Source organism: Bactrocera latifrons, unplaced genomic scaffold (assembly GCF_001853355.1).
Source record: "Bactrocera latifrons isolate USDA-ARS-PBARC rearing strain unplaced genomic scaffold, ASM185335v1 scaffold_31, whole genome shotgun sequence".
Classification (NCBI taxonomy): Eukaryota; Metazoa; Arthropoda; class Insecta; order Diptera; family Tephritidae; genus Bactrocera; species Bactrocera latifrons.
In genome coordinates, this window is record NW_017536741.1 from 1012245 (window position 1) to 1024041 (window position 11797).

The 11797-nt window shown below is 36.0% G+C and overlaps 1 protein-coding gene across 2 annotated transcripts in view; it reads right to left on the bottom strand.

The window, feature by feature from the left end:
* The window catches only part of LOC108970832 (UNC93-like protein), a 29465-nt gene extending 17967 nt beyond the window's left edge, over window positions 1-11498 (bottom strand). For both annotated transcript variants that reach the window (XM_018936482.1, XM_018936481.1), the window contains exon 1: window positions 10922-11498. The gene's annotated coding sequence lies outside the window, so the exon portion shown is untranslated. The remainder of the gene's footprint in view (window positions 1-10921) is intronic.
* Window positions 11499-11797: the final 299 nt, after the last annotated feature.

Here is an 11797-nt window from a genome sequence, read left to right on the forward strand (position 1 = left end):
CACTGAAAATATGTGACTGAAATTATATGATAATAAGAAACACCTTAACTTCGCCGGCACCGTAGCTAAAATACCTTTTACAAATAAAAAAAAAGTTACGACTCGAGAAATCGGTTTTTTTCAGCCAGTTTCCATGGTAGGTATATGCTATAATTATGCGATTTGAATAAGTTCTCGAAAGATTGCGCAATGGCCTTAGGCAACAAGCTATGCTGAATCTCGTGACTATATCTCATCAAATAGAAAAGTTTGACAGCTATATGCTGTAGTGGTTTGATATAGGCAGTATAGTCGGTTTCGACAAATAAGTACCTTCTTGAGGAGGAAAGCACCTCTGTAAAATTTCCGATCGATATCTCAAAAACTGAGATTCTAGTTCGTTTATATACGGATAGACGGACAGAAGTACCAATGGGTTCGGAAAGGTAGTGCTTAAAGTACTCCTGACGGATGCCAGAGCTGATGGTATCCAAGTTGCAGTTGCTGTGGATAAGGCAGACGGCGATGGTGATGATGAAACCACCATGGATAACGATCCGAGTCTCTCTGATGTAGTGAGTTCTGAGGGCGATTCGTCAATAGGTGATTCCGTCTTCAGTCTCGAACAATTGTTTGAGCAGGTGCGGGTCGAGCACGACATGGGCGCTGAACCAGCTCTTCTGAAGGAGAGTCTGAAGGATGAAATTCCTCCAGATTGGACTCCGTCATTTTATTGCATCGTCTGGAGCACGACGGAGCCGATGTCGTCCTGATCTAGGAACCGTGGCTGACTAGTAACGAGATCTCTGGATTGAGAACGAAGAGCCATAAACTGCTGGCGACCAAAGATGCAGGTACAAACAGAGCCTGTACAAAGATGTGACATGTATGAACGGTGTCTCATTTACCTAATTTCAGCAACGCTGACATAGGGACAGCAAAACTAAAGTGTGACGCCGGAGATGTCTGCCTTCCTTCCCGTTGAGAAAGACCTTGACTGAAGCGTTTCGAAAAGGTACCGGCGTCCACATCGGTTCCGACGCCAACTTGCGACAGCCAATCTTGGGTAGCCCGGACACCAATAATAATTTTGATTTTATTTTTAGCGAAATTTAGACAGACGGGGGACAGAAAAATGGAAAACTCTTTATTACCTATAACATGCGGCTTTTATAGCCAATTAGTTTTAAAGAAAATGACGATATCTCAACTAATATTGACCTACAATAACCCTCATCGGTGCTCAGAAACACTTGAGAGTACAAAGTCAACACGATTTCAGCTTCAATGACATTATTAAGCTCTTAAGCTTATAAGGGAATCAACTGATAAATTACCCACACTCGGCTTAAAGCGGAGCCAAACGCTCATACATACATACACACTCACACTTACACCTGCCTCCTCGCTCGCACAACAAATATAATCGCGTCGCACAACGATTGCAGAAATCAAAAGTCTTCATTACTTTAACGACACCACATCGCAATCAATCGCAGTTTTTCACATCATTCCGCTATTGAAGCAACTATAAAAAAGTAGCGAAAATCATGGAAATTGATGCAAACAAATGGAGACACGCTTTTATGATATTTTTTATGATGCCCTCGGCGTGGGTTTGCGTAGCAAAGCAAATAAAGCAAGAAGCGAGCGAATGCATGAGAAGAATGAAAGCGAGGTAAACAAGTGAGAACAACGTGATTGAAAACTTCAATTGAAATAATATGGATATATTTTCATGAAAAGCCAACAAAGCGCTTGCAGAGAAGAAAATGCTTTCGCCTTCTCATGTTAACGATTTAAAATAGTTTAAGTAAAAGTTGTCGATTTTAAACAAATATTTATTGAGACATTATTTATTGTGACATACACTTTTGGCTATAAGCATTGGCTGCTTTTATCGTACATTGTATTTTTTTTTTTTTAATAAATATGTCTAGCATTTGTAGCACACTTACAGGCGATGTGCCATTGTATTGTAGTAAAAAGCTTTGCTAAAAATAATTTATAAAAAAGCTTCCAAACAGTTTTGTCCATTAAAACGCTTAAGCTGAACAAAATACAAACATCTACACCTTTTCTACAAAATTAAAGTATTCTTAGTAACAGCAGCAACTCGTATTTGCATTGTTTAGCTAAACTAACAAAACTTCTGCTTATTTTGGTCATACAAATTTAATGTTTCGGGGGAGAAAGAGCGCGAGCGCATACGTATATTTTGCGAGCACTGTAAAAATATCCCTGATTTACTCGCGACCAATACGCGCTGTCCAAAAATGTTATTTAAAGAGAGTTTAAAGTTTAAAGAGAATGAACAGTTAGGAGCATTCTGCTCAAACGCAACAGAATTTACTGTAAAATAATGTTAACATGATTGTATAGTATACTATAAACTAGCCCGCGGTGCAATAGTAAAACAGATTTTTTTACAAAATTTGCTTTTTTATTCTTCCTAGAGACTTTTTAGTCAACTTGAGGGAATCAAGGATGATATACTGATTATAGCGACCCTGCAACTTTTCGATACCAGTTTTGTAGTGCGATTTGTTCATTATTTCTAAGTTGCCTCTGATCTGAGAACTCGAAATAGTAGTTGGGGCCACGGTCTAGAGAATAAGGTAGATACGGAAGAAATGCGAAGTCTATTCCATGGATTTTTGCCGTCGTTTTATCTGACTTGTGGTACAGTGCATTGTTTTGGTGAAACAGTACTTAATTTTCTTCATATGCAGCCATTGTAATAGTCGTTGTTGATGTTCATATCTTTTTCAAGGTAGTCAATAAAAAGTAATCCACGCGCATCCCAAAATACCGACGGCAATACCTTACCACCAAACACTGCGTCGTTGTTTTTGGACAAAAGTGGACAGGCACTGCGCCTACCTTTCACAAAGCTATGATGGAAACGTTCAGTTGATAATTTTGCAGGTACTCTAAGGTGGGCGTTTAGTAGAAATCAAATGGAATTAATTCTAGTAGTGCCATCTATGTCAGGCCAGAGAATTTTTATTGGAACAGGAGTTAACCGTCAGAATTTAACTGAATTATTTTTTTTTTTTTTTTACCAAAGACGAAATGTTTACTTACATTATATATTTTTTCATATTTTTTAATAATAATATATTCTTTAAATAATATATTTAGATACTTTCTAAATCCAAGTTAATATTATTACGTCTCATGCTCAGAATACTTAAGTAGATGAGTAGTTAAATGAGTAATCGTTCATGACTTAAAAGTGCGAAAGACTTGAATTCCTCGACACTTTGCTGTTATTGTTGTGGACAAACTTCAGTAGCTCTTTTAGTAAAGATAAATTGCTAAGAAATTTAAGTTAATGTATGTATATAAATTATGCATGAAGCTCGCAAGTAAGTTATTTGATTAATTGTCAGACTTGCAACGCCAAATAAAGCAGAAAAATGTGGAAAGTTTTGTGTAAAATCCCATCTCTTTACAATTAGCTTCGGCTAGTGACCCACTCCATAAACTTAAAATGTGTTTTTCCTGTTTTTAAGTTAAGCAAGTCATCAACGCCCATACATTTTCAGCCTTCTTTCACTATTTCATGTGCACTGGAAACAGTGAAGCTTTTGTCAACCAACAATCCAAGCGAGAAGCATCAAACCCTTGGTCAACCAACAACTCGACCAAGTAGCATAGAACCCTGGATAAACCAACAAGACAACCGAGTGCGTGCGGTTTCTACGCTCATTCGGCTTGGATGGCATATTGGTGGATGTAAAATATTTGAATCCGTCCACCATATGACATACAAAATAGTAACACAGACAGCCAAGTGTTGAGTATACATTTGCATCTTCCTGTATACAATATAAGGAGAGCTATGCCAAAGAGGGCTTGAGGAAAAGTGACAAATCACAAAATAATAAACTGTAGCAGATGCACACCTCTTGCACCCATCACTGAAATCGATACGACCAAAGTTCATGAATGAGAGACGAAGCGCATCATTCATAATATAACGGCACATGACAAAAAGGAGGTATATAAGTAAGTGAGCACTCGAAGAAATATGCAGACGCATTTTCTTGTCATAAGCAAAAGCTGGTGCGTATGAACTTGGCGTGCATCACGGAGGTGTGGAGGAGTAGCATATATTGATAACGGCTGCATGGATGCAGAGGAAATCAGCGAATAACATTTATATTTTTAAAAGGCTGAGGGGTTTCTACTTAGGTAACTGTGTTCTCTAACAGAAGTTGGAAGTGTTAATAAGAGATGTATTGTTGAAAGAGTAGAAAAATCTGTTGATTGAGTTAATAGCGAGCTAAAGGAACGCCAAATACCAAATAGAATCAGCGTTGTCTTTCTTCGATGCATAAAAGTTAAAATGCATAAAAAAGAGGAAATGAATTAAGAAGGTCTAAAAAACTCACACTGCACCTAAAATGTCAAATTTTCCTTCCGCTGGCACTTCCATTGGAGCATATGTGCTGAGTGCAACCTTATCTGCATCTCAATACATGACGCTATCTATGCAACACCACCTGCTGCTCCCCTTGTGGTATGTAAATGCCAGCTCAGTTGGGTTCCTTTGCGCCGCAAGACTGCAGCACGTACTGCATGAGTGGAGTGTAGGTGTGTGCGGGCATAAAAGCATATTAATTTAGTAAAATTTATATATATTTACTTTGTGGCATGCAAATATAGCGCGCAACCAAATAACTGTGTATTTTTAGCTTAAACGGTTTTTCCTCTATATCTACTAGTAATAATTTTTTTAGTTTTTTAGCATTTAAGCCACACTTTGATAATTTTTTCAGCATTTATATTTGCTATTTCCGCATTTTGCTGCATTGCTGTAAATTTTTAATGCGGCAAATATTCAAATAATTTTTTTTCGAAAGGTAAATTCATTCGCGTAAATAGATTTACAGTTTCCAGTTGCATTACGGTATTAAATCCCCACTCAATGCCAGGAAATTATTTTTATTTGATTGACTTCGACGGCGCATATGCATTATTTGCGTTTAGAATTTCATTGGCTGCGCGGCAGAAAAAGAGAAATGCTTCAAATGGCAAGCGTTGGATGGATCAAACGCTGAATTAAAAACAAAAAGCTGCAAGCGTAAATGCTTAAAACATTTAATTGAATATATTCATATGAAGCATGTTGGAAAGCCAAAATAAATTTTCCTGTTAATTCGCGTGAAAGTTGTAAATTCTATACACATTGGCATATCCTTAAACGCACATAAAATATGGCGACATACGAGATGCTATGCCAAATTGAATTCATAGCGGTGCGAAAAAGCAGACAAAATTGTTGTTTGTTGAGAGTGTGTGTGGCAGAGAGATTTAACAAACAAATACACAGGCGTTATGTAAATAAGCAATTTACAGGGTGCGACAAAGGTTGTGCCGGAAGAAATGCAATCACTGCTTGAAAGTTACTAACGGTTTGAGTTGGTTAGACATGACGTTTCATATGAAGCAGACAACACAGCCCACCAGATTTGACTATAAAATTTTCGGAGCATCGGCCAGCTGCAAGTAATCTTCAAAAACAAAAAAAGCTTACTGAACAAAAGTCTACATAAATTGTACACATAACACCAAATTTAACGAAAAAAAAAGTATTTTCGTATTTTGTCAGTAGATATTAGACTTTTTTTTCAAAAACGATGACGCACCCTGTATATGCAAAATCGTCGATCAACCAGAAAAATTGGCAAAAATAAATCAATAGTTGCGCCACAATATTCTATTCTATGCGCTTGTTAACACACTTTTCCATTTTACGGTTCGCAGCGCCGAGCAAATCGAAAACATGCAATATTCATGTGCAATAAATATGTTTCTAATATGTGTGTGAGCAGTTGTGAGTGTAAGCAAGTGTGTTGTTGAAGTGTGCATGTATTGTGTCATTGATGAGGCTTAAAAATACACCCATGCGCACACACACTATTATGTAGTTTGTGTATGTGTATGTTTGTATGTGTGTATGAGTGGTATGTGCGCTGGTGTCGGTCATATTCATAAGTCGTATGCAAATGCAAGGCAAATATGTGTGTATATGTGTAGCAGTCACACCAGCTAACCTGAATGGGAATCAAATCCGCAAATAAATGTTTTTCCCACACACGTATGATTGTAAGTGTATATGTGTGCTTAAGCAACCAAAAATGTTTTCAACGAACCAATCAACGCCAGTGAGTCGAAAAATTGTTGAAATCAATGTTTTATGCACTCACTTATGTGTGAGTGTGTGTGTTTGTGAGAATATGTGCGGAGCTTAGTTGCATGAAAATGCTTAGAATTTGTGGCATTGTTGACAGAGCATTTAAGCGCCGTGCAACAAGTCACTTTTGGCGTTGCTACAATTATGCTCAGCTGTGAAAAAAAACCAAAATTGTTATACTTCGTATTTAGTGGAGGTGCACGTAGGGCCTAGTCTTGATGCTAGTTGTAGTCCGTAATCAAATAGAAGTTTTTTTAAATGAACTAAACCGCCGTTGACCTACTAGTACACTTCTGTTTTCAAAATATGAGCTGAGTGGATTTAGCTTTCCCGTGTCTTCAAAGGTCTGCCTGCCAGTACATTCATGAACTGATCCCTTAGTGTTAAAGATATCGACTTGGAAGTTTGCACACGTCCTTTTCTCTTCCACAAATTGATTATTTGTCGGGATCGCCGATATCGGATAACTATAGCATAATGCTACCGTACAAACTGAACAATGGGAATCAAGTGTTTGTATGGAAAGCGCTTTTATTTTACGAGATATCTTCTTCAAATTCGGCTTGTATTATTTGCTGAAGCAATTTTATAATATATAAGAAAATCGTTAAGATCTGACCACTATGGCATATAGCTGCTATACAAACTGAACAATTGGAATCAAGGTTTGATGAGGTATCTTCAAGAAATTTAGAATAGAATATTTTCTAAAATAATTTTACAATCTTCCAAGATTTTGTTCGGATTGAGTTACTATAGCATGTATCTGCCATAGAAACTGAACGATTGGAATCAAGTACTTGTAGTAAAAACTGTATCTGATTGACTGTATTTGACAAGGTATTGTTTTGAAATTTCTCATGGTTTAATACCGTATTCAGTAGTATAATCTCCGAAAAAGTATTTTATATCGGACCACCCCAGCATATAGCTGCCATACAAACTGAGGGATCGAAATCGAGTTCTTGTATGGAAATTTTGTGTATTTAATATTTTCAAGGAACCTGGCTTGAGTTATTACTTAGAGCAAAAGTTATAATCTCTGAGAAAATCGTACCGATCGGACCACTATAGCATATAGCTACCATACAAGCAGACTGGTCGAAATCGTGTTCTTGTATAAAATCTAATGTATTTGTGAAGGGTATTACAGCTTTTCTTGTTTTAAATTCTTCCGACATGAGCCACAAATTGCTTCGATTGGAAACTTGCATAAATATCTAGCACAATTCTAATTGTTTATGTATATAATTATATAATTTCGAATATGTTCCGGTTCGTAACCCCCTTTAATTTGACTTACAATAGCGAAATTAATCATTTCGATTTGATTTAGCAAATTTTGCAAATTTTATGGCGTCAAACAGTTAATAAATCACTGTGCAACATTTAAATGTGAAAGGCAGCTATGCAAAGCCTCCGCTGATATCTATCACGCCAGCTGTCAGTTAGTCACGAACTATGCGCAAACCTATCATTGCCCACACTCAAATGCAGCAAATGCAAATTTTTAGTGTTCCATTCAAATTATTTCACATTCACACAATGTAAGTGAGACATGCATTTAGGGTTCAGTGCTATTTGTTCAGCGCTAGCACGGATTGCTAACAATGTATGTAAGTAAAACGCACAAAATGTTATGCTTTGGCGGGCTAAGCGGCTAGGCGCTGCATACACAGCATCCGATTAGCATGCATTTGCATCAATTAGCAGCTCATTAGACAAGACAACAAGCAAACGCAATGCTGCGCGTTTAACACCAGCATTCCTCACAAACTTTCAATTGAAAAGTTGAAAAAATTTTAATTGCAATAACTCGCAGTTACATAACAACAACATAAACACAGTCAGCGCAACGCAATTACATAAGCGCCGCCATTAAATCATGTAATCAAATTATATAATTAAGTGATAAATACATCATCATAAGTGTCGCAACTGATTAGTAGTTATAACTTTAATAGTCATTGCGCCTGCCGAATCGTAGAAAAATCAAAAAAAAAAAAAAAATTACGAGTAATCTCATTAGCATATTTTCAAGCATTTTGTCAATTCAATATTTGCCTGCCTGCACTTAATTAAGCTACTATGAATATCAAGCAAACACAACTAATGATATAATGCCTATGCCACACACGCACACACATCGCCCCGCTGTCGTGTTATGCTAATGAGCGCGAAGCGAACACCTGTTAGCCACACGCGGCACTGGGCACTGGGTGCGCGTAGGCGTATGAGTAATACGGGCGCTCAAATTTAATGAATGCACTTTTCAGCACCACACACACACACTCACATGCATATAAGAGCTCATGTTTAAACTAGGTATTTTATTGAATTATAACAGCCAACTTAAGCACCGTAATAAATTCAAATCGCCAACAACGCTGAAGAGCTGTGATTAGTGCAAAGCTAGTGTTGGCAATAAAAAAGCGAATTAAATAGTGTAAACAGCAACAATTTAACAGAACTGGCTCAGTTGCCGCTGATTTATATGCGCGCCGCGTGCTAACGTGACAAGGAGTACAGTTCCGCCTGTCGGCCCGCCGACAATTACCAATGAATTGCTGAATGACAGCGTGAAAAAGCTAAAGTTTAACTCGGCCGCATATGTTATGAGCTGGCATTTGTTTTTTGTCTTGCTGGGAATGCAGCACAGCTGTTGGCCGCTTGGGTGTTGGGTGTGCTAAAGGTGCGCGGCATTTGCTCGCTGTTAGTTTAAATGCATTAATGATGTTGCGTCGATTGAGATAGTATTTTACTTCTAGCTGGGCGGTTGAATTTTGATTTAAGCTGCTGCTTCCGCTTTGTATGGCGCATTGTTAGAGAGTTGTGATTAACAAAAAAGTTAGCTTTTTGCGTATAGAATTTATCACATTTTTATACATAACTGAGTTTTTTAAATGGTAACATGATTCTTCTGAGAGCAATTCGGAGAAAATTTCAATGTGAGCTGTCTTAAGAGGCACACCTAGCGATTTTGAAGCCATATATATTTTTTCATATTTTGATAGTTTGAACATTTTAAAATTGGATTATAAAATATAAAATCGATATTTCAAAAAGTTTTTGAGTTACGACCATTTGAAATATAGCCACTCTGCCAGCTCCCTCAGCATTTTTCTTATTTGCTGCTGTGATTACTCGAAGACAAATGATGCCATCATGAGAACTTTTTTATGCCATAATTCCACCTACCATGATTTAACGATTTTTTATCCGATTAAAACATTAATTTTAGCAGGCAAAAAACGAAAAAAAATAAAATATAACTTCGTCATCTTCTGCTTTAATGAGAATGTTTAATCTTTATGTTTCATCTGCGGAGAAGGCCGAAATCACCGCAGCAGTGGATGTTAATTTTTTAGAGCTGACAAAAAATTCGAATTTTTTTAATTCCTCTATTCATTCCTGAAGCATGTAGAAATAAATTCAAAAAAATTTTCAAATTTAATTTTTTTTTTTCAAAAATTTCACTGTTTCGCTAGAAACATGTAAAAATATATTCCAAAAAAATCTCAAATTTATTTATTTTTTTTTTTTAAATATCACATTTTCACGTATTACGCTGAAAATTTCAAAACAATCAATAGGGCAGTTTTTTTTTTAATCCGAAAAATCGATGAAATGTGTAAAAATTTATTCAAAAAAATTTTCAAATTAATTTAATTTTTTTTTTTCAATTTTGACTATGTATTTTGGAAACGTGATAACCATTTTTCGAAAGTTCCAGAAGCATCACTACAGAATCAAGAGAATCCAAAATTTTTCTAGATGAATCACCAATTACTAAAGTTTATTAAATTCTGCCAAAATGCATTATTTTTACTTATTTATTGAATGTTTTTATTAAATAAAAATCCTTACGAAAAATGCTTGTTTTCTGACTTGGAGTGAAAATAAGCTCCAAAAACAAAAAATAAAATTACAACTTTTTTTATTAACCTTTTGCATTTGGTAGCTCAAAATTTCAGATATTCTACCGAGCTGATGGAAATAGAAATTAAACGGCTGAGCAATTTTTATCGTCAAAGTGAGATCTCTGGATCAGCCTTCAAACTTAACCTAACTTTGCAACGTTTTTCTAAATTATTCTTCCTTCTGCATATAACTTCCCCGAATATTTCAAATAAGGAGAAACTTTTTATAAATTTCATATTTATAAGCGCCTGTAAAGCCCACTTTCCTATGAACACTTAGTGTATTGAGAGTAAAAAAACTATAATTTTCTGCCTTTTATGTATATTTTACAATTTCTTGAAACTTCAAAACACATTCGTTTTCGCCCCTATTTCATATCAGCAACAACAATTAATCAAAAGATCGCTCTTAACTTGGCGCGAAGCTTGACAAACTTGTTCTCCTTAGTGTTTATTGTATATATTTATAACATTTGTATTTGAATTGTTGTAATATTCCCGTTAAGTTTTACAAGTATTTACGGCTATATTTATTTATATGGAATTTTATGAATCTTTTTTTCGGCATTTTGTGCTTAAATAGCTTCATATATAATCACATACATAATAGAAAATTAGTTCTATTGCAATTTGTTCAAGTATTAACTGCAATCATTGCTCGATAAAGAGGGAATCTGTATTCACTTAAGTTTCTATGCTTGACACAATTTCTTTTGATAGAAATGCTTGTGATCGCAACACTTCTTATCTAATTCCATTTGCACGTTACTTCCGTCACTATCTCCAACTCAAGTGATAACTGTTTTCACACACCCACCTGACAGACGCTTGATGAATGCAGCAATTTTACACAACAAAAGCACTTGAGCGGCAATCAAACTCACTGAGCACTGCGGGCGGCGTCGCACACTCGGAATACTCGTGTGATTATTCGTAATGCAATTCGAGGCAATAAATCACATATAATATTATGTCGTTAATTTAACGCCGCATGTAATTTAATCGCAGTGTCTTACACTCAGTTGCGTTTATTTAATAAAAATGCGCGATGTCCGATCTCGCGCTGTTTTCCCCGTAGATCAACGATTCAAAGGCAGTTGCGTTCAATCGAACCGAACTGCTCCACTGACGATCACAACTGAATTTGATGTGTTCTCGGCGACGCCGTCGAAGCATAAACAAATCTTGCGCAAATCTTGTATTGTAACTAAAGTGAATCTGAAGTGTATTAAATAACACCGAAAGAGCCGCTCTTAGTCAGCGGAGAACAATGATCGTGAAATTATGGTGAAGGTCGCCCAAACGACTCTTTGCGGCGTTACGTTGTTGTTATTATTATGTTATTTATTGATTAATTGCGGTTTTGTGTTGTGCCAACATCGGTTATTTTATCTTGATTGTGTGTTGTGTGTAAGCTGCATTGTAATTTTCGATTTAACATGTAATTACAATTATATATGATAAAATATTAAATGAGACATTAAATAGTGATTTTGCACCGTTAAGCTGCCACAACTAAAGATACTGAAGTTAAGGGCATATTCAACAAATTTTTTAGAGATTTTAAAATTTATAAATTTTCTAGAAGTGTTAAAACTTATACACCTTTTTTTTAGATGTTTTCTTGGTTGTATTCAAAAACAGCTCTCTAAGAATATTTTTCAAAATTCAAATTCTATAAATAATTTTCAAA